We start from the raw sequence: 24,476 nt of genomic DNA on the forward strand, positions 1-24,476 counted from the left end.
TGCGTCCTGGGGTTCATTTATAAAGCCATATAAATAGTTATAATAGTGTATGATGTAGTAAACCTTTTAAAAAATATATATATATAATTTAATTAAATAAATTCAGTTGATGTCAGCCTAGTGTGTCTGGTGTATATTTCTGGCAGTTATATTGTACCAGACTATCCAATTGACCTTCTTTTTTATTTTTCAAAGTTACTTAAACACATTCAGTTGACCACACACACACTAGCGTGTATGATGTATTGTTCTTTGTCACTGTCATATTGTGCTGGACTCTGTCCAAGTGACCCATTAAAAAAGAAAAATTTAACTTAAATAAATTCAGTTGATACAGACTAGTGTGCCTGACATTATGCATCAAAGTTATATTGTACTGGACTCTGCCCGACTAACCATTTTTTTAAAACGTAAGTTTCAAACGTAATAAATTAAGTTGGTCACAGCCTAGTGTGTCTGACATATTGTTCTGAGTCACAATTATATTCTACTGGACAAATGAACATTTCTTTCAGACAATTTTTCTAATTATTTAAATTAATTCAGAGACTAGTGTGCCTGATGTATTTTTCCATGTGACAATAATATTGTATTGGACTCTGTCAAATTGACCATTTATTTTTAAAGTTCTCACTCTACTCCTGCTTTATATGGGGACGCCTGCTGTACTCCTCTGAGATGTTACTCTGCAGCCATGAACATTAAAAAAAGATCTAAAAAGCGCCGATAAAGATATTCAAGATGGCGCTGGTGCGGCCACCCCAGGGAACTCTGGCTGGACTTCTAAAATGCAGAGAGATGCAGCAGCAAGACTCGAGAACTATGCCTGCTATATTTCCACTGAACGGGGAGACAACGTGGCAGCTAAATGTTAGTTGTCTGCCATAGATGAACTCTGTCAGGAAGTCAAAACTATTAGTGAGTATACTGACCTTGCAAGTAATGGCTGCTGGAATCACTATGCAGCCTTGAGTGAACCGTGTGCTCTGTCCGATCTGGGATCTCAAGACTCAGATTCTAAGGAACCTACTCTGAAGAAAATGATGAAAATGATTGCAAGGTGTGGCAGGTCACTAACTACGCTGAACATGCAGGTGGGAGGCATAAAAAGAGGATATTGCTATTGTACTCCATGACCTTAAAAAGTTAGTCCACTGCAGCCTTAGAGGATAAAATTGAAGATGCCATACTGCCATTGTAGAGATGTGCTAGAGTATACAAGGAGATTGGATGCTTTTGCTGCCAAGCAAGATGATCTAGAGAACTGGCTACGTACCAATAATGTGGGAATGGCGATAGTACAAGAGAAGGTGGAGGCCACCAACCCCACTGAATATTTCAAATCTTGGCTAAGTAATACCTTTGTCAAAGACTCTGTCACTAGAGATGTCGCGAACATAAAATTTTCCGTTCGCGAGCGGTGAACGCGAATTTCTACAAATGTTCGCGAACGGGAGAACCGGACGAACCGCCATTGACTTCTATAGGCAGGCAAATTTTAAAACCCACAGGGACTCTTTCTGGCCACAATAGTGATGGAAAAGTTGTTTTAACGGGACTAACACCTGGACTGTGGCATGCCAGAGGGGGATCCATGGCAAAACTCCCATGGAAAATTACATAGTTGACGCAGAGTTGGATTTTAATCCATAAAGGGCATAAATCACCTAACAATCCAATTTTTTTTTTAAAACATCCAGTGTGTGTATACGATCAGGTAGTGTAAGGGTTATGCCCGCTTCACAGACATTGACAGACCAAACTCCCCTTTTAATGCACCGCAAACAACCGCAAACAGTACATTTGCCCAACCGCAAACTTCCCATTTGCACAAGGTTGGATACCAAGCTAGCCATGTCCCGTTGATGTCATTGAAGGTTTCTTCCTCCACCCAGCCACGTACAACACCAAGGGTCCCGGAAAGGTGAATTGAATTGATTTTCGAATGGGGAGATGGTTAAAAAAAACGCTGGCTCCCTCCCCTTTGTTTGAATCCACGGTCACTGCGTCTGCACCGTGCAATTTACTGTCCCACCCGATATGAGTGGTATTTCCTGTAGTTCTCTCTTCTCATCAGTTTAATCCCTGTTACGTCCCCAATCTGGGGTACATTTATTAAATAGATTTTTCGAACGGGGAGATGGTTAAAAAATTCCCCTTTGTTTGTATCCGCACCACGGTCACTGCGCCTGCGCCGTGCAATTTACTGTCACACCCGATATGAGTGCTATTTTCTGTAGTACTATTCTCATCAGTTTAATCTCTGTTACGTGACGTCACCCAATCTGGGATCCATTTATTAAATAGATTTTTCGAACGGGGAGATGGTTAAAAAAACGCTGTCTCCCTCCCCTTTGTTTGAATCCACGCCACAGTCACTGCGTCTGCGACGTGCAATTTACTGTCACACCCGATATGAGTGCTATTTTCTGTAGTACAGTGGTGGCCAAAAGTTTAGAGAATTACACAAATATTCGTTTTCACAAAGTTTGCTGCTAAACTGCTTTTAGATCATTGTTTCAGTTGTTTCTGTGATGTAGTGAAATATAATTACATGCACTTCATATGTTTCAAAGGCTTTTATCGACAATTACATGACATTTATGCAAAGAGTCAGTATTTGCAGTGTTGGCCCTTCTTTTTCAGGACCTCTGCAATTCGACTGGGCATGCTCTCAATCAACTTCTGGGCCAATTACTGACTGATAGCAACCCATTCTTTCATAATCAGTTCTTGGAATTTGTCAGAATTAGTGGGTTTTTGTTTGTCCACCCGCCTCTTTAGGATTGACCACAAGTTCTCAATGGGATTAAGATCTGGGGAGTTTCCATGCCATGGACCCAAAATGTCAACGTTTTGGTCCCTGAGCCACTTAGTTATCACTTTTGCCTTATGTCACGGTGCTTCATCGTGCTGTTAAATGAATTGTTCTTCACCAAACTGTTGTTGGATTGTTGGAATAAGTTGTTGTTGGAGGGTGTTTTTATACCATTCTTTATTCATGGCTGTGTTTTTGGGCAAAATTGTGAGTGAGCCCACTCCCTTGGATGAGAAGCAACCCCACACATGAATGGTCTCAGGATGCTTTACTGTTGGCATGACACAGGACTGATGGTAGCGCTCACCTTTTCTTCTCTGGACAAGCCTTTTTTCTGATGCCCCAAACAATCGGAAAGAGGCTTCATCAGAGAATATGACTTTGCCCCGGTCCTCAGCAGTCCATTCACCATATTTTCTGCAGAAGATCAATCTGTCCCTGACGTTTTATTTGGAGAAAAGTGGCTTCTTTGCTGCCCTTCTTGACACCAGGCCATCTTCCAAAAGTCTTTGACTCACTGTGCGTGCAGATGTGCTCACACCTGCCTACTAGACAAGAAAGGAGACAAAAAACACAGCGCCTCATGTGTGGTACCGCCTTATGTACAATATAAATTTATGGTGCGTATTTCGCTTACCGGATTCTGTTGTGAGGAGTCACAACAGCTGAATGAGCCTTAGCTGGTATATTTCCCCACCAGCACAAGGGGATGCCACACTGCTGCCTGGGTCTATTCCTGTCCCAAAGGTTCCAGGAGAGTCGATATGCAGAAAATCTTAAAAAGTTGTCAGACCACTATCCGGCGCTGCAGGCATAGAATTCAGTCCTTTAGATGAGTAAGATTATTTTTATTTAAAGTCAACGCGTTTCAAGGGCAAAGTGCCCTCTTCGTCAGGACAATATACAGAATGTATTCTGTATATTGTCCTGACGAAGAGGGCACTTTGCCCTTGAAACGCGTTGACTTTAAATAAAAAGACTCTTACTCATCTAAAGGACTGAATTCTATGCCTGCAGCGCCGGATAGTGGTCTGACAACTTTTTAAGATTTTCTGCACACCTGCCTACTGCCATTCCTGAGCAAGCTCTGCACTGGTGGCACTCCGATCCCGCAGCTGAATCCTCTTTAAGAGACGATCCTGGCACTTGCTGGACTTTCTTAGACGCTCTGAAGCCTTCTTAACAAGAATTGAACATCTTTCCTTGAAGTTCTAGATGATCCTATAAATTCTTGATTGAGGTGCAATCTTAGTAGCCACAATATCCTTGCCTGTGAAGTCATTTTTAAGCAACACAATGATGGCTGCACGCGTTTCTTTGCAGGTCACCATGGTTAACAATGGAAGAACAATTATTTCAAGCATCACCCTCCTTTTAACGGGCCAAGTCTGCCATTTTAACCCAATCAGCCTGACATAATGATCTCCAGCCTTGTGCTCGTTAACATTCTCACCCGAGTTAACAAGACAATTACTGAAATGATCTCTGCATGTCCTTTAATGACAGCAATGAAATGCAGTGGAAAGGTTTTTTTGGGATTAAGTTCATTTTCATGGCAAAGAAGGACTATGCAATTCATCTGATTACTCTTCATAACATTCTGGAGTATATGCAAATTGCTATTATAAAAACTTAAGCAGCAACTTTTCCAATTTCCAATATTTATGCATTTCTCAAAACTTTTGGCCACGACTGTACTATTCTCATCAGTTTAATCCCTGTTACGTGACATCCCCAATGTGGGATCCATTTATTAAATTTATTTTTCGAACGGGGAGATGGTTAAAAAAAAACGCTGGCTCCCTCCCCTTTGTTTAAATCCACGCCACGGTCACTGCGTCTGCGCCGTGCAATTTACTGTCACACCCGATATGAGTACTATTCTCATCAGTTTAATCACTGTTACGTCCCATATCAGGGTGGGATTGTCTTTTGTGAAAAAAAATTTAGGCCGGGTACCTTCGACTGCCTTCACAGTGACAGACCAAACTCTGATACACCAAACTGAATTGATTTTAGGAACCGGGAGATGGAAAAAGCAGCTTGGTCGGTCCTCTTACTCCCAAGTTGGGGCACTGCGCGTGCACAGAGCAATGTGCTGTGACACCCTATATGAGTGGTGTCTTAACTAGTCCTATTCCTATCAGTTTAATCCCTGTTACGTCCCCTATCCAGGGACGTGTGTTGAATTGATTAACCATTGTCGAATTAACGAACCATTACGACATCCTGGAATAATTTAGTTCTGAGCTTTGTACTTGATTTGTATTGGAATTGATGGGGATTTTTTGAATTATCTGCATTATTTCTTTTTTTGTATAATTGTCTTTTTATTGAAAAAAGGTACATTTAATAAAAGCATACATGCACAATTTCTCATATGACCGTAAGACAATCAGACATTCCAAATGAGAAAGCAACAAGATTGACAATACAGATACAGCATCAAAATGCAATCCAAATCAAATCCAGACAAGTAACACCTCATCCTAAGAAAACCCGAGAACCAGGAAAAAGAATCATACATTCTGCTATGATATCAAGTAGTATAAGAAAACAAATAAAAGACAAGACACGAGAGGAAAGACAAAAGAAAAGGGGAAGAGGATCTTAGTCGCTCATATCCAAGAAAATATCCCAAGGCTGCCAGACAGTATTAAATTTATCTACTGTGTTATTAATAACTGCTGTCAAGTACTCCATCCTCCTGACCTCCGCATCTGCATTATTTCTAATAAACTATTAAGAGACTTTATTTTTTATTTATTTTTTTTTATCTATTAAAAACCCACCCATACAACTTAAAAAAATAAAATAAATTTTAAAAATGTATGTTTTCCAGGCAGAAAGGTGACAAAAACATTGCGGCTTGAACCCTAGTTGGTGGCGGAAAATTCACGAAAGTCATCCGGTATGCAGACATTAAATACAGCAGCGTGGGGACCATTTTGAGGCCAAGGCATGTCATCAGGCCTTTTGTTAGTTAAACGTATCCCCTACTGTCAGTCCCCTCGGGATCCATGCCTCATTCATCTTAATGAAGGTGAGGTAATCAACACTTTTTTGACCAACGTGACTTCTTTTGTCAGTGACAATGCCTCCTGCTGCACTGAAGGTCTTTTCTGACAGGACACTTGAAGCGGGGCAGGCCAGAAGTTCTATCGCAAACTGGGATAGTTCAGGCCACAGGTCAAGCCTGCACACCCAGTAGTCAAGGGGTTCATCGCTCCTCAGAGTGTCGATATCTGCAGTTAAGGCGAGGTAGTCTGCTATCTGTCGGTCGAGTCGTTCTCTAAGGCTGGATCCCGAAGGGCTGTGGCGATGTGTAGGACTGAAAAAGCTCTGCTTGTCCTCCATCAACAACACATCTGTAAAGCGTCCTGTCCTTGTCACCGTGATCGTGGTAGGAGGAGGATTACTTTCACCTCTTCCCCTGTTTGATTCCAGTTGTGCTGTGATATCCCCCTTATAAGCTGTGTAAAGCATATTTTTTAGCTTGGTTTTGAAACTGCTGCATCCTTTCTGACTTCCGGTAATTTGGTAACCTTTCGGCCACTGCCTGCTTATACCGGGGGTCTAGTAGCGTGGCCACCCAGTACAGGTCGTTCTCCTTCATCCTTTTTATACGAGGGTCCCTCAACAGACATGACAGCATGAAAGACCCCATTTGCACAAGGTTGGATGCCGAGCTACTCATTTCCCGTTCCTCCTCTTCACTGATGTCATTGACGGTCTGTTCTTCCCCCCAGCCACATACAACACCACGGGTCCCAGATAGGTGACAACAACGAGCACCCTGGGATGCCTGCTGTGGTTGGTCTTCCTCCTCCTCAAAGCCACATTCCTCCTCTGACTCCTCTTCCTCATACTCCTCTTGCAGCGTTGCCGCAGGTCCGGCAAGCGATGATGACAAGGCGCTTTCTGGTGGTGATGATGACCACAACTCGTCCTCTTCCTCTTCACGCTCATCTACAGCCTTATCCAGCACTCTTCGCAGGGCACGCTCCAGGAAGAATACAAATTGGATGAGGACGCTGATGGTGCCTTCGATGCGACTGACTAGGTTTGTCACCTCCTGAAAAGGACGCATGAGCCTACAGGCATTGCGCATGAGCGTCCAGAAAAAATTCCCAGCTCCGAAGAGGCTGTCCTAGCACCCAAGTCATAGAAATACTCGTTGACGGCTTTTTCTTGTTGGAGCAGGCGGTCGAACATTAGGAGTGTTGAATTCCAACGTGTCGGGCTGTTGCAAATCAAGCGCCTCACTGGCATGTTGTTTTGTCGCTGAATGTCTGAAAAGTGCGCCATGGCCGTGTAGGAATGCCTGAAATGGCCACACACCTTCCTGGCCTGCTTGAGGACGTCCTGTAAGCCTGGGTACTTAGACACAAAGCGTTGTACGATGAGATTCAACACATGTGCCATGCACGGAACATGTGACAGCTTGCCCAAATTCAATGCCGCCAACAAATTGCTTCCATTGTCGCACACCACTTTCCCGATCTCCAGTTGGTGCGGGGTCAGCCACTGATCCACCTGTGCGTTCAGGGCGGACAGGAGTGCTGGTCCGTGTGGCTCTCTGATTTCAGGCAAGTCAACCCCAAGACAGCGTGACACTGTCGTATCCAGGATGTGGAATAGCCCCTGGGGAGCTGGGGGGATTCAGTTGATGTGCAGCCAGACGCCGCAGAAGAAGAGGACTCAGCCGAAGAGGTTATGGAAGAGGATGGAGTAGGAGGAGTAGAGGAGGTGGCAGTAGGCCTGCCTGCAAGTCGTGGCGGTGTCACCAACTCCGCTGCAGAGCCACGCATTCCATGCTTGGCAGCCGTCAGCAGGTTGACCCAATGCGCAGTGTAGGTGATATACCTGCCCTGACCGTGCTTTGCAGACCAGGTATCAGTGATCAGATGGACACTTGCCCCAACAATGTATGCCAGAGATGCCATGACTTCCTTTTCCAGTAGAGGTTTGGGATTGCCTTATTAGAAAAAAAATTTCATCCGGGTACCTTCCACTGTGGTGTCCCAATAGCGACACATTTATTGAAGGCCTCAGACTCCACCAGCTGGTATGGTAAAAGCTGGCGGGCTAAGAGTTCCGTCAAGCCAGCTGTCAGACGCCGGGCAAGAGGGTGACTCTGCGAAATTGGCTTCTTGCGCTCAAACATTTCCTTTACATTGAACTGCTCAAGGTGAGAGGCAGAGTGGCGGGTGGTTGAGAGGGGGCAAGGAGGACAGCAGTGGTTGACGTGGCTGAAGATGCTGGACCAGGAGGAGGATGGTGGCTTTGAGCTTGTGTGCTGCTTCTACTCGTCATCATGTGTTGATCCCATAGACATTTGTGATGTGCCATCGTGTGCCTTCTCAAAGCAGTTGTACCTAGGTGGGTATTGGATTTCCCACAACTCAGTTTCTTTTGGCACAGGTTGCAAATGGCATCGCTGTTGTCAGAGGCAGACACACAAAAAAATGCCACACTGCTGAGCTTTGCAATGACGGCATTCTGATGGTGGCAACAGCATGCGTTGATTGGCGTGCTGTCTGGTTGACCCCGGGTGCCGATACATGCTGTCTGACTGTGCCACTAGCTCCTTGCGACGACCTCCCCCTGCTTCCAACTCGCCTCCTCCTTCTCTCTGTCTCCCCTTCTGAACTTTCCCCCTCTTCTTCTTCTCTTCATCCAGGGACACATCGTCATCATCAACCGCTTCACTTGTATCTGACACCTCAGCAAAGGAAGCAGCAGCGGGTACAACATCATCATTATCATCACACTGTACGTCCATGTGTGTAATGCTGCCTGACTGAGACATATCCCTGTTATCTACATCCCCTGGCAATAATGGTTGTGCATCACTAATTTCATCCAACTGATGTGTAAATAACTCCTCTGAGGGATCAAGTGAAGCGGCTGTGGTGGCTGTGGTAGTGGTGGTGGTGGCGGCAGGCGGGAGAGTGGTGACCAAAGCTGAGCTGGAGGAGGATGGTGCGTCAAGGTTCTTAGCGGAAGCTGTTGAAGATTGGGTTTCCTGTGTAAGCCAGTCATCAGAATTTTTTGGGTTCAGGGTACGTGGCCTCTGAACACTGGGCATTATTCCAGGGCCAGTGGAAATCACAGCACCACGAACACGACGGCCCCTGCGGCGTGGCCTGCCTCTGCCTGTCATTTTTATTAGATAAGTGTTACTATGCGTGCAAGGTACTGTGCCACTCTATATAAGTGGTGGGCAGTGGGCACAGTACAGTCTGTGTGGGCCTGGCTGACACACACGGGCTTGCAAATGTGATTAGATCACAGTTAAATTTAAAATAGATATTTTTTTCTGAAAGAAAGGTATTTGGGTGAATGACACCCTGTAACGGTATGAGTGCAGGCCTAGCCACTAGCCAGTGGACACAATAGAGTATGTGTGGGCGCCTGACACACACAGGCTTGCAAATGTGATTAGATCACAGTTAAATTTTAAATATAATTTTTTTTCTGAAAGGTATGTGGGCGAATGACACCCTGTAATGGTATGAGTGCAGGCCGAACCAGCCACTAGCCAGTGGACACAATACAGTATGTATGGGCGCCTGACACACACAGGCTTGCAAATGTGATTAGATCACAGTTAAATTTAAAAATTTTTATTTTTTTTCTGAAAGGTATTTTCTGTCACACCCTGTATGAATGGTGTGCACTGTGCACACAGTGCTGTCTATGACTGAGCCTGCAGCCTCTCACACACGGGCAGCCAGGCAACTGCAATATAGATATATATGAAACTAAAAAAAGCAGACTGATGTACCAGCCCTGAAAAGGGCTTTTTAGGGTGCGGTCTGGATGCTGTCCTTACAGCAGATGAGTCTGTGGACACAGAACAATGCCCTAGCTAACGCTTTCCCTATTGAATCAGCAGCAGCTACACTCTCCCTCCTCTCTCTGTGAAAGCAGATTCCGAATGAATCTAAAATGGATGCTGTCCTGGAGGTGGGAGGGTCTGCTGCTGATTGGCTGGAATGTGTCTGCTGACTGTGAAGTAGAGGGTCAAAGTTTACTCAATGATGATGTATAGGGGGCGGACCGAACATCGCATATGTTCGCCCCGCAGCGGCGAACGTGAACAAGCTATGTTCGCCGGGAACTATTCTCCGGCGAATAGTTCGGGACATCACTATTCCTGTGTATGGGCATCTCTACCATCGAGAGGTGCCCATACGGGTAGGAGTTAGGGCCAGGTGCAGGGTTTCATAGGTGGTGACCCTTTTCCTTTCCTAGCGGTGAGGCCTAGTGTATTTTCCCTTCAGTCTTGTTGTCTTTTGGTGTCCTCCCCTACTACATCCGTGACATTATCCTGAGCCAATACCGCCATTTTTTGTTCTGATCTGTGCAGCTATGGATGCTATGACTGCACTGGTCGAACAGATGCAGAATCTGACTTTGGAGGTAGCAGACCTCCATGCAATGGTTTTGCAGATTCAGAGCCCACAGGCTGCTGGTTCTGGTGGTGGGTTCCAGGCCTGCCCTGAACCGAAGGTAGCTCTCCTGGACAGGTTTTCCGGGGGTAGTGACAATTTCATCCGGTTCAGGGAGTCATGTAAATTATACTTTAGGCTTCGTCCATACTCTTCTGGTGATGAGTGTCAATGTGTAGGTATGATTATTTCATTACTTAAAGAGGACCCGCAATCTTGGGCTTTTTCTCTGCCGACCGGATCACAGTCCCTCCAGTCGGTAGATGAATTCTTTAGAGCCTTAGGTCTTATCTATGATGACTCGGATCGGATCTCTCAGGCCGAGACCAAGTTACAGGGTTTGCGGCAGGGAGAACGTTCTGCGGAGACCTTTTGCTCAGAATTTAGGAGATGGGCTACGGATACAGAGTGGAACGATTCTGCTCTCCGTAGCCAATTCTGCCAGGGTCTCTCTGAGAAGACTGCAGGACACATTGGCTTTTCATGAAAACCCTGAGTCATTGGAAGCAGCTATGTCCCTTGCTGTACGTCTTGATAGACGCCTGAGGGAGAGATCTAGGGGTCCTCACCTTCAGAACGTACTGTCCAATAAGGGTACTGCTTCCTTTGACACTTATGGTGGAGAGACTTGGGTGGTTGTGCCTTGTGATGAGCCTATGCAGTTAGGAGGAGCTACTCCTGGAACTACTGGCAAAAGCTTGGGTCATGTGAAAGGAGTCTGCTTTTGTTGTGGCAAGAAGGGACATTTTGTGAATATTTGTCTGTACTTGCAGCATCAAGGTGTAAACCAAAGGAAAAAAAAGTTTAATCCCCAAATTACTATTGGTAGTGTGGGTGGGCAGCAAGAAAACCTTATTTTTATCTTTTACTGGTAGTACCCGTCAGCCAAGGTGGCGCTAGAGTCTATAACTGTGAAAGTTAACTTGATTGATGGAGGTGTGGAGGTTTGTCATTGTATACCTTGATGACATTTATTCGCCTAATATGGAGACTCATCAGGATCATGTGAAACAGGTGTTACCGATCCTAAGAGAGAATAAGTTGTATGCTAAGATGGAAAAATGTGTATTTGCTGTACAGGAAGTGCAATTTCTGGGTTACCTTTTCTCATCCTCAGGTTTTTCGTATGGATCCCGAGAAGGTTCATGCCGTGTTGGACTGGGATCGACCCGAAAATCTGAAAGCGCTGATGCGTTTTTTGGGGTTTACCAACTACTACCGTAAATTTATCTTGAACTATTCATCGTGGTTAAACCTTTAACAGATATGACTAGGAAGGGTGCTGATATTTCTATCTGGTCTGATGCGGCATTAAAAGCATTTTCTGCTGTGAAAGAATGTTTTGCTTTGGCCCCTATTCTGGTGCAACCGGACGTGTCTCAGCCATTTATTGTTGAGGTTGACGCGTCTGAGGTTGGGGTAGGAGCAATATTGTCGCAGGGTCCTTCACCCAGTAAATGGCGCGCATGTGCATTTTTCTCTAAAAAACTTTCGACTGCTGAAAGGATTATGATGTGGGTAATAGGGAATTGCTGGCCATTAAGTTGGCATTCGAGGAATGGCGGCATTGGTTGGAAGGAGCAATTCATCCTATTACAGTAATTACGGATCACAAGAATCTGGCCTACTTGGAGTCGGCTAAGCGACTGAACCCAAGGCAGGCCAGATGGTCATTGTTTTTCACCAGATTTAACTTTATCGTCACTTACCACCTTGGGGTTAAGAACGTCAAGGCGGATGCTTTGTCACGTAGCTTTCCTGGGGGGGTGAGTTTAATGACCCTAGTCCCATTTTATCTGAAGGGGTAGTTATTTCCGCTCTTTATCCTGAGCTCAAGGCCATGGTGTTGGAGGCACAGAGGATGCTCCGGACTCTTGTCCTCAGGGGAAATTGTTTGTTCCCCCCGAATTACGTCACAAGGTGTTTGAGGAACATCACTGTGCGGTGCTTGCTGGGCACCATGGGAGCAGATCGACTATCGATATAATCTCTCGCAGATTCTGGTGGCTGGGGTTGCGTAAGTGTATTGAGGACTATGTGTCAGCCTGTGGTACCTGTGCACGTGCTAAGGTGACACATACTCGGCCTTTCGGATCTCTGCTTCCATTGCCCATCCCGTCCAGACCTTGGACCCATTTGTCCATGGGTTTTATCACGGATTTACCGAATTCTTCAGGAAAGATCGTGATTCTGGTGGTTGTCGATCGTTTTAGTAAAATGGCACACTCTATTGCATTACCTAGTCTACCCAATGCTAAAACTATTGCGCAGGTGTTTGTCGACAACATCGTGAAACTACATGGCATTCCCTCTGATGTGGTGTCCGATAGAGGGACTAAGTTTGTTTCCAGATTCTGGAGAGCGTTCTGTACTCGTCTGGGTGTACAATTGTCCTTCTCTTCGGCTTTTCATCCTCAGTCGAACGGACTGACGGAGCGCACTAATCAGAATCTGGAGACTTACTTGAGATGTTTTGTTTCAGAGAATCAGGAAGAGTGGTCTTCATTTTTGTCGTTAGCTGAGTTTGCTATAAATAACCGTAGACAGGAATCAACTGATAAGTCGCTGTTTTTTGGGGCATATGGGTTCCATCCACAGTTTGGTACATTTTCTGGTGCTCATAATTCCGGCATTCCTGAGGAGGAACAATTTTCCTCTTCTTTGTCTTCTATTTGGCGGAAAATCCAAAATAACCTGGAAAAGATGGGCAACAGGTATAAGCGTGTGGCTGACAGGAGAGGTATGAGTGGTCCGGACCTGAGAGTGGGTGATTCTGTGTGGCTGTCTACAAGAAACATTAAACTTAAGGTACCTTCTTGGAAGTTGGGACCAAGATTTATTGGTCCATATGAGATCACTGCCATTGTAACCCCTGCTTCAATAAGTTTTTTTTGGGGGGCAACTGGTATATCACACCAGTAGAAATTATTTGTTTTAATGGCGTTTGTCACTATCGGAAGCTGAGATTACGAAGAAAAACGGCAAACAAATGCTGCACTACCCAAATATACTATATAGAAAGCATATAATTGGTATATCACACCCCCGCTTCAATCAGATTTTTGGGGGGCAACTAGTATATCACACCAGTAGAAATTATTTGTTCCAATAGCGTTTAGCACTCTGTGTAGCTGCAGTATCGCAGCAGAACCGCACACAACTGCTGCACAATACAAATGCAATATAATTTACTTTCTATGTTAGAAAGTATATTATAAGTATATTACATTCCTCAGTAAGTCACACCTATCGATAGCACACCTATACCAGTTCTTAAAAGGACTTTTGTGGCTCTATTAGCTAGCATTTGATGTCCCTAACAGTGTCCCTGCTCCACACAGCAACCTCTCCCTACACTGGCAAAAGACTGATTGTAAAATGGCAGCCAGATCGAGTTTATTTATAAGGTAGGGAGTATGTCCATGTGCTGAAACATCTCAATTGGCTGTCCTGTACCACCTGATGGATGTGTCATGGGTCAAAGTTCTTCACAATGTAAAAGAATATGGCGCCGGCGGACATCGCCATATGTTCGCCCGTTCGGCGAACTGCAAACTAGCGAAGTTCACCGCGAAACGACCGCCGGGCAAACTGCAAGGCCACCTCTACCTGACACCACCAGCAGACTATCGGAGCCAAGTCCGCCGTGGGTACATCCCGGGAGGGTTTTATCGGCTCAAATCTCCAGGCCTGGGGTGGAGATTTCCGGGACTTGCTATCCCCCTCCCGGCAGAACCCTCATTTAGATTCCTGATATCTTCATAGCATTCCACCAGATCAACCATCTCAAGGGCATTGCCAGGAGACACCTGGCCGATCCAGTGCTGGAGAGGGTATGGCAAAGCCCTCCAGAACATATTGGCTAACAGATGATCCAACATAGCAGTGGGACTCAGCACATCAGGCTATAGCCATTTTTGCAAGAGGTGAAGTAAGTTAGAATACTGGGGTCTTGCAGGCTCAGCCGGGTTGAACCCCCACTGATGCACCTACTGGGCCCGGACCAACACATTCACCCCCACTCTTGCCGGAATCTCACCCTTGACTTTCCTGTAGTCGGCCACTTGATCGTCCGGCAAGTCTAAATACACCCGCTAGGAATCGGGGCCAGGAACCTAGCGACGACTTCAGCCCACTGGTCACGGGGTAGCTTTTCCGGGCATCGTGGACGCTCGGTGTTGCTCCTGCTGTCTGCAAAGCAATTATGTGTTGTAGCAGCAATTGGTTAGTCTCCTGCTGCTGCATATTAGCCTCGCGTTGCTGCAGGTTTGTCTCTCACAGCTGCAGATTAGCCTCCATTAGGGCCTTCACAACAGCCTCCATTTTGTTGTGTGGCACTGGTTGTAATACAGCTGGATTAATTTACGACATACATCCGTGCCTGAAAAATGCAGAAACCAAAAATATCACTGCTCTTGCCCGCATCCTCAACCAATTGTGGGGTTTCGCTATGGTAGACAGGATTAGTGGATGCAGTATAGAGGCAACAACAAGTTCTTTGGAACAGTTCAGTGTTTTATTCACACTTTAGGCAAGTGACAAAACAAGCAGTCATAAACAAGCAAAGTCACCTTGCGGTGTTGGTGGTAATTCGCACCATGCAGCAATTCTGCCTCAAAGACTCCTTGAGTATAGCAGCACCAACCCGTTTTTACACCAAACAGGTAGCAAGCCTTCATCCAGACACAAGGCTCCCAGATCCCAACACAGAGACCTCGCTTCTGAGCCCAGCTGCCTATTTAAGGACAGCCAGGTGCTGCCAAAACCCAGAATGGCACTTAAAATCCGGTCCGGTATTTGACCTCACCTGGCTGTAAATCAGCCCAGCAGCACATGCTGGGAGGAAAATATCTGTTTTCCCAGACCAAACCTATCACTGTGTCACAGTGGGCACCCGCACCCTGGAAAAAGTCTAAAGCATACCGATATGCCTTAGACTTTTTCTGCTATTCATCAGCGCAGGGCACACTATGAACAGCACAGGCAGCGCACTGAATGCAGGCAGGCTATTATAGCTAAATGATAAAGTACATGGAAGATATACCATATTGGACTGTAGTATTCAGTTTAGATTTCTGCGTTGGCACTTTGCAGTAAAGACAGTTGCAAGAAAAAGTATGTGAACCCTTTGGAATGATATGGATTTCTGCACAAATTGGTCATAAAATGTGATCTGATCTTCATCTAAGTCACAACAATAGACAATCACAGTCTGCTTAAACTAATAACACACAAATAATTAAATGTTACTATGTTTTTATTGAACACAGCATGTAAACATTCACAGTGCAGGTGCAAAAAGTATGTGAACCCCTAGACTAAAACTCACTGAAAAAAGAGGCCTAAACGGGTGAAAATGCTCCAAACCCAGACACTGTGGCGTGTCTATAACCGGGGGAGCAATTCCTCCGCATGCGGTCCGCAGACATCGGCAATCCCCAGCAAAAAAATTAGTACAATGGAGGATGCCGGTGCGGACCGCATGCACCACAAGAACATCTTACACAAAATGATACATTGTGCAGATGAAAAAATATACATACACAATTCACTGAAAAACTGAACAAAAATGATACGCAACTGACAATACTAGCTAATTCCTCAGGCCGATGTTAAAAGCTGAGAACTTTGCCAATATCTTCCAGTCAGAAACATATCGGAGCACCTCATGCACCACATCACGGTGTCTCAGCACGCATGGGGTCCTACCACTAAACTGCCCGTGATGTGTGAACAGGGTCTGAACAGTGCAATTAACTCACAGCCAGACTCTCACATACCTCCATAGTGGTATCACAAATGCATTGTGAGGTAGGATAAAGCTGTGAGCCGCACCCACAACAGACCATGTGACACAGAAGCTAACAGGTGCAAAAGAATGTTACCAACAATATAAAGTAGCACATTCCATACACAAAAGGACACAAAATGACAAAAAAAAAATGGGTGAAAATGCTCCAAACCCAGACACTGTGGCGTGTCTATAACCGGGGGAGCTATTCCTCCACATGCGGTCCGCAGACAACGGCAATCCCCAGCAAAAAAATGTGTACAATGGAGGATGCCGTTGCGGACCGCATGCACCACAAGAACATCTTACACAAAATGATACATTGTGCAGATGACAAAATATACATACACAATTCACTGAAAAAAATACACCAAAATTATACACAACTGACAATACTGATACACAACTGACAATACTAGCTAATTCCTCAGGCCGATGTTAAAAGCTGAGAACTTCCAGTCAGAAACATATTGGAGCCCCTTATGCACCATGTCACGGTGTCTCACCACGCATGGGGTCCTACCACTAAACTGCCGGTGGTGTGTGAACAGGGTCTGAACAGTGCAATTAACTCACAGCCAGGCTCCTAGACTAATGACATCTCCAAGAGCTAATTGGAGTGAGTTGTCAGCCAACTGGAGTCCGATCAATGAGATGAGATTGGAGGTGTTGGTTACAGCTGCCCTGCCCTATAAAAAACACACACCAGTTCTGGGTTTGCTTTTCACAAGAAGCATTGCCTGATGTGAATGATGCCTCACACAAACAAGCTCTCTGAAGACATACGATTAAGAATTGTTGACTTGCATAAAGCTGGAAAGGATAATAAAAGTGTCTCCAAAAGCCTTGCTGTTCATCAGTCCACTGTAAGACAAATTGTCTATAAATGGAGAAAGTTCAGCACTGCTGCTACTCCCTAGGAGTGGCCATCCTGTAAAGATGACTGCAAGAGCACAGAGCAGACTGCTCAATAAGGTGGAGAAGAATCCTAGAGTATCACCTAAAGACTTACAAAAGTGTCTGGCATATGGTAACATCCCTGCTAATGAATCTACGATACATAAAACACTAAACAAGAATGGATTTCATGGGAGGATACCACAGAGGAAGCCACTGCTGTCCCAAAAAAAAAATTGCTGCACGTTTACAGTTTGCACAAGAGCACCTGGATGTTCCACAGCAGTACTGGCAACATATTCTGTGGACAGATGAAGCCAAAGTTGAGTTGTTTGGAAGAAACACACAACACTATGTATGGAGAAAAAGAGGCAAAGCACACCAACATTAAAACCTCATACCAACTGTGAAGTATGGTGGTGGGGGCAAAATGGTTTGGGGCTGCTTTGCTGCGTCAGGGCCTGGACGGTTTGCTATCATCGAAGGAAAAATGAATTCCCTAGTTTATCAAGACATTTTGCAGGAGAACTTAAGGCCATCTGTCCACCAGCTGAAGCTCAACAGAAGATGGGTGTTGCAACAGGACAACGGCCCAAAGCATAGAAGTAAATCAGCGACAGAATGGCTTAAACAGAAGAAAATATGCCTTCTGGAGTGGACCAGTCAGAGTCCTGACCTCAACCCGATTGAGATGCTGTGGCATGACCTCAAGAAAGCGATTCACACCAGACATCCCAAGAATATTGCTGAACTGAAACAGTTATGTAAAGAGGAATGGTCAAGAATTACTCCTGACCGTTGTGCACGTCTGATCTGCAACTACAGGAAACGTTTGGTTGAAGTTATTGCTGCCAAAGGAGGTTCAACCAGTTATTAAATCCAAGGGTTCACATACTTTTTCCACCTGCACTGTGAATGTTTACATGGTGTGTTCAATAAAAACATGGTAACATTTAATTCTGTGTGTGTTATTAGTTTAAGCAGACTGATTGTCTATTGTTGTGACTTAGATGAAGATCAGATCAAATTTTATGACCAATTTGTGCAGAAATCCATATCATTCCAAAGGGTTCACATACTTTTTCTTGCAACTGTATGTGGGTTTTGGGTTATAGTTTGGGCACTCAGTCTGTAAAAGGTTCACCATCACTGCACTAAAGGTTTATGGATAGGGCTGCACACAGGTCATTTGGGGGTGCTTTATTTTGCTTGGGGGTTATTTTTGTACTGCGTGATTTGTTTTGTATGCCTAAAACTAAAAAGTATATGAATTTAAACAAAAAATTTTAAGACACACTAAAGCCAGAATCCTAACAAAAAACCACAACATTATCTCCTTATTTGTCTTTTGTTATATGTTCTTGTTGCATCAGATATCACAATTATAGACAATGAAATATAAAACAGAAAAACAGTGTACTCTTGTCTCAGGCTGCAGCCATGTAGTATATACAGTACATAGTACCAGCCATAGTACATACAGCTGAATAGCTAATCTGCCTAGTTATGCAGTGATGACTCACTACACTACATAACTGAGATTTGCCTTTCAGCAGCTTTGGAAAGTAGCATGTAGCGGTATGCTGGTGATCAAATTACTTCAGTGTCTTGAAAAAGTATTCATACTCCTTGAACTTACCCACATTTGTTCACGTTGCACCAACAAACTAAAATGTAATTTCTTGTTTTTTTATGTCATAGACCAGGGGTGGGGAACCATCGGCCTGCGGGATTATTTTTATGTGGCCCCAGGCCCCCTGCCAGAACATATTGTGATAATGCTAATGACCGCTTCTATTATGGAAGCGCTCATTAGCATGCGGGAGGCTGTCCTCACCTTCCCTGGTCTTCTTCTGGCTCCGCTCTGTGTCCTGACACATAGAGTGTCAGGATATAGTGCACGTAGAACCGCACTATGTGCGCTATCAGGTCACAGTACAGCGTGGCAGGAAGAAGACCAGGGAGGGTAAGTGAATCTGCCAAGTGGCAGTGCCGTCCGGGGCTCGGAAAGGTAAGTTTATTTTTATTTATTTTAAGTGTCTCATCTGAGGTTTGACTGGGGCTGATCTGAGGATGGGGAGGGTCTGATGGGGGTCTGATCTGAGGCTGGGGGGTCTGATCTCAGGATGGTGGGTCTGATCTGAAGCTGGGGGGTCAGATGAGGGTCTGATCTGAGTCTGGGGGGTCTGATCTGAGGCTAGGAAGGGTCTGATCTGAGGTTGGGAGGTCTGATTGGGGTGTGATCTGAGGCTGGGGGTCTGATCTAAGGCTGGGGAGGGTCTGATCACGGTCTGATCTGAGGCTGATGTAGGCTGGGGGGGTCTGATAGGAGGCTGATTTGAGCTGATGTAGGTGTAGGGCAGATCTGAGGCTGAGAAAGGGACAACGGCAGAGACAGTTGCGAAGAAAGAGGCAGGGACAGTGACACCGAGAGTGAAAGCTTGGTGAACCCCTCTCTGGACCCCTCTGGGTTTAGCTTGACTGCCATTAATGCCAAATAAAGAACTAAATACAGGTCCTTCTAAAAAAATTAGCATATTGTGATAAAGTTCATTATTTTCTGTAATGTACTGATAAACATTAGACTTTCATATATTTTAGATTCATTACACACAACTGAAGTAGTTCAAGCCTTTTATTGTTTTAATATTGATGATTTTGGCATACAGCTCATGAAAACCCAAATTTCCTATCTAAAAAAATTTGCATATTTCATCCGGCCAATAAAAGAAAAGTGTTTTTAATACAAAAAAAGTCAACCTTCAAATAATTATGTTCAGTTATGCACTCAATACTTGGTCGGGAATCCTTTTGCAGAAATGACTGCTTCAATGCGGCGTGGCATGGAGGCAATCAGCCTGTGGCACTGCTGAGGTGCTATGGAGGCCCAGGATGCTTTGATAGCGGCCTTAAGCTCATCCAGAGTGTTGGGTCTTGCGTCTCTCAACTTTCTCTTCCCAATATCCCACAGATTCTCTATGGGGTTCAGGTCAGGAGAGTTGGCAGGCCAATTGAGCACAGTAATACCATGGTCCGTAAACCATTTACCAGTGGTTTTGGCACTGTGAGCAGGTGCCAGGTCGTGCTGAAAAATGAAATCTTCATCTCCATAAAGCTTTTCAGCAGATGGAAGAATGAAGTGCTCCAAAATCTCCTGATAGCTAACTGCATTGACCCTGCCCTTGATAAAACACAGTGGACCAACACCAGCAGCTGACATGGCACCCCAGACCATCACTGACTGTGGGTACTTGACACTGGACTTCAGGCATTTTGGCATTTCCCTCTCCACAGTCTTGGCACCTTGATTTCCGAATGACATGCAACAGTCCAGTGCTGCTTCTCTGTAGCCCAAGTCAGGCGCTTCTGCCGCTGTTTCTGGTTCAAAAGTGGCTTGACCTGGGGAATGCGGCACCTGTAGCCCATTTCCTGCACACGCCTGTACACGGTGGCTCTGGATGTTTCTACTCCAGACTCGGTCCACTGCCTCCGCAGGTCCCCCAAGGTCTGGAATCGGTCCTTCTCCACAATCTTCCTCAGGGTCCGGTCACCTCTTCTCGTTGTGCAGCGTTTTCTGCCACACTTTTTCCTTCCCACAGACCTCCCACTGAGGTGCCTTGATACAGCACTCTGGGAACAGCCTATTCGTTCAGAAATTTCTTTCTGTGTCTTACCCTCTTGCTTGAGGGTGTCAATGATGGCCTTCTGGACAGCAGTCAGGTCGGCAGTCTTACCCATGATTGCGGTTTTGAGTAATGAACCAGGCTGGGAGTTTTTAAAAGCCTCGGGAATCTTTTGCAGGTGTTCAGAGTTAATTAGTTGATTCAGATGATTAGGTTAATAGCTCGTTTAGAGAACCTTTTCATGATATGCTATTTTTTTTAGATAGGAATTTGGGGTTTTCATGAGCTGTATGCCAAAATCATCAATATTAAAACAATAAAAGGCTTGAACTACTTCAGTTGGTGTGTAATGAATCTAAAATATATGAAAGTCTAATGTTTATCAGTACATTACAGAAAATAATGAACTTTATCACAATATGCAATTTTTTTTTGAAGGACCTGTATATAACATTCTCAACTTAAAAATTAGACTACTATATGTGGTCAAAATGGTGCCTGTACTATTTGTTATATATAGTGCAGGCGCCATTTTATTCTGCAAAAATACAGCGCTCTAGATTTTATTAAATTAAAGCTCAATTTCTGTAACTTACCCCTAAGTAAAAATTTTAAATAATTAAAAATCTGGAATGTTTGGTGTGCATTTGAATCCAGCCCCATTTACTTTGATACCCCTAAATAAAATCCAGGGTTAACAACTGCCTTCAAAAGTCAACTAATTCGTAAATAGAGTCCACCTATGTGTAGTTTATTCTCAGTATAACTACAGCTCTTCTGTAAAGACCTCAGAGGTTTGTTAGTGAACATTAGTGATCAAACAGCATCATGAAAACCAAGGAACATCAGACAGGTCAGGAATAAACTTGTGGAGAAGTTTAAAGCAGGGTTAGGTTATAAAACAATATCCCAAGTTCTGAACATCTTATTGAGCACTGTTCAATCCATCATCCAAAAAATGGGAGAATAGCATCACTGCAAACCTAGCAAGACATGGGAGTCCATATAAACTGACAGCCCAGGCAAGGAGAGCACTAATTAAAGGGAGTCTTTCACCTAAACTGACCATTATAGAACACTAACACCATGATCTGCATTATAGTCCCCATATTGGAATGCTACTTACCGTATAGCTATCTGTCGCGTATTTTCGCTAAAAAACACTTTTATTCAATATGTTAATTAGGTTTTGAAGGTGCCCAGGGTCCTCGTCGCTTTTCATATGAAACCGCTCCCCTTTTATCCCTTTGGCCCGCCCTAGGTTCTTCAGAAATCCAGCACCGTTCACAAGATTCGCTGCGCCTGCACACTTTATTCCCCATTATAGGCAGAGGCACAAGGCCGGCTGGATGTACGCATTAAACACTCGATGGACAGCTATACGGTAAGTAGCATTCCAATATGGGGACTGTAATGCAGATCATGGTGTTAGTGTTCTATAATGGTCAGTTTAGGTGAAAGACTCCCTTTAAAGAAGCAGCTGAGAGGCCTATGGTCACTCTGGAGCAGTGATGGCCAGTTCGCAGTGTTCGCCGATGAACACATGCGATCTGCTATCTTTATTCCCAAGTCCGGTGATGCAGAGGTAAGTCCTTACCTGTGCCTGCGCCGCGAGCCGCTCTGAAACACATGCGGTCACTGGGAGCAGGCAGTTTCGAGAATAGCCCGATGAAGGCTGTTCTCGGAACTGCCTGCTCCCGGTGACCGCATGTGTTTCAGAGCGGCTCGCGGCACAGGTAAGGACTTACCTCTGCATCGCCGGGCTTGGGAATAAAGATGGCAGATCGCAGATGTTCGTCTGCGAACTGGCCATCACTGCTCAGGAGGAGCTGCAGATATCCAGAGCTCAGGTGGGAGAATATATCCACAGGAAACCAGTCATGTACTCCACAAATCTGGTCACAAGCCATGTAGGTAGCAAAGCAAACATTTGGAAGAAGGTGCTCTGGTCAGATGAGACCAAAGTGGAAAGACAAAACACCATGTATGGAAGAAAATTAACACTGCACATCAATCTGAACACACCATCCCCACTGTGAAACATGGTGGTGGCAGCATCAGGCATGCTTTTCTTCAGTAGGGACTGGGAAGGTGGCCAGAGTTGATGTGAAGATGGATGACACTAAATACAGGGCAATACTGGAGGAAAACTTAGTAGAGGCTGCAAAAGACTTTAAACTAGAGTGGTAGTTTACCTTCCAGCAGGACAATGACCCTAAACATACAGCCAGAGCTACAATGGAATGGTACTTTAGATCAAAGCATAGTCATGTGTTAGAATGGCCCAGTGAAAGTCAGCTTGGGTCTGAGCTGAGGTTTTATTGGAGTCTTATTAACATTGGGGGTCTTATTGGGACTGTCAGCTGAGATATGATTAACATTAACGAAAAATATTTTTTCTTATTGTCCTCCTCTAAAACCTAGGTGCGTCTTATGGGCCGGTGCGTCTTATAGTGCGAAAAATATGGTACATTTTCTTAATTTTTACTTCACACATATTACTTTGCATTGGTCTATCACAAAATCCTAATAAAATACATTTAAAGGGGTTATCCAATCCTAAAAAAGCCCCTCCATATGCTGGGCCCCCCACGCTGAATATTTTTACCCCGCGCCGCTTCTGGTCCCCGCACCATCGCTGCTGCTTCTCCCCATGCCCAGATGTAAACATGAAAACATCCGGTATCGGGGAAGGGGGGGGGGCAGCAAATGGCAGGTGGGGACGGGAACGAGCCTCCCTAACGTCATCCGAGATGCTAGGGAGGCTTGTCCACGTCCCCGCCTGCCATTGGTAAGTATATTCCATAAATATGGATATCGTCCATCTGTGATCACATTTTTTTTGCAGTCCCATTGACTTCTATAGGTTTTAAGTCTTCATTTTGAGGACATGTTCTGTCTTTTGCGGAACTGACATGTGGACGTGAAAAACATGATTGATGTCACCCGTGTGCTTTCCACGTCTGCATGTAATTTCTGAAAAAGAATAAATCCTATTCTGGTCCTAAAAATGCAGACCTCAAACCCATAGAAGTCAATGGGACTGCAAAAAATGCAGATCACAGACAGACGGTATCCTTATTTAGCAGATCCATGACTTGCAGACAGCAAAACAGATGCAATAGTAGGGTTGCTGCGGGTATCGAAATTTCAATATTCAATCAATACTTTTGTCCCGGTATCGATACAATACCGTGATTTCCATTTTTTCTATACTAGGCTGCGCTGCTATTATCATTGGTGGCGCAGTGCGCCCACCCCCCTCAATCCCCCAGTATTAAAATCATTGGTGGCAGTGGCCACAGGATCCCTTCCTCTTCTCATTGGTGGCAGTGGCTACAGGGTTCCCTCCCCTTCTCATTGGTGGTGCAGTGGCAGCCTCTGATTGGAGCCCCAACAGTGTAATCCTGGGGCTCTGCCATGGTAATCTCCTGCTGCTGTGTGTACTATGCATAGAGCAGCAGGGAGAGTGTGAGGCCCTATTCACCCTGATAGAGCTCTATCAGGGTGAATAGGAGAAGAGATCAAAAGATGCCAGGTTCTAGCCCCTAAGGGTGAAAATAGTTATTAAATTAAAAGTAAAAATTAAAAAAAGTTTAAAAACCCCCCCACCAAAATATTAAGTATAAATCACCCCCTTTCCCAATTTTACATATAAAATATATAAACAATAAATAAATAAACATATCACATATCGCCACGTCCGAAAAGTCCAAACTATTAAAATATTAAAAAAATCTATGCGGTAAACTCCGAAACAGAAAAAAATCTAAAATAAAAACTGCCCGATTCGCCATTTTTTAAAATTCAGAATGCACGTGGCTTTTTTGGCATTTTATTTTTTTCACGTGGTATCGAATGGTATTGAGTATCGCAATACTTTTTTATGG

At 44.7% G+C, this 24,476-nt stretch overlaps 1 protein-coding gene across 2 annotated transcripts in view; it reads left to right on the forward strand.

The window, feature by feature from the left end:
* LOC122941351 (zinc finger protein 547-like) overlaps window positions 1–24,476 on the forward strand; it is a 141,531-nt gene that overhangs the window by 54,193 nt on the left and 62,862 nt on the right. The window lies entirely within an intron of this gene.

Source organism: Bufo gargarizans, chromosome 6 (genome assembly GCF_014858855.1).
Source record: "Bufo gargarizans isolate SCDJY-AF-19 chromosome 6, ASM1485885v1, whole genome shotgun sequence".
Lineage (NCBI taxonomy): Eukaryota > Metazoa > Chordata > Amphibia > Anura > Bufonidae > Bufo > Bufo gargarizans.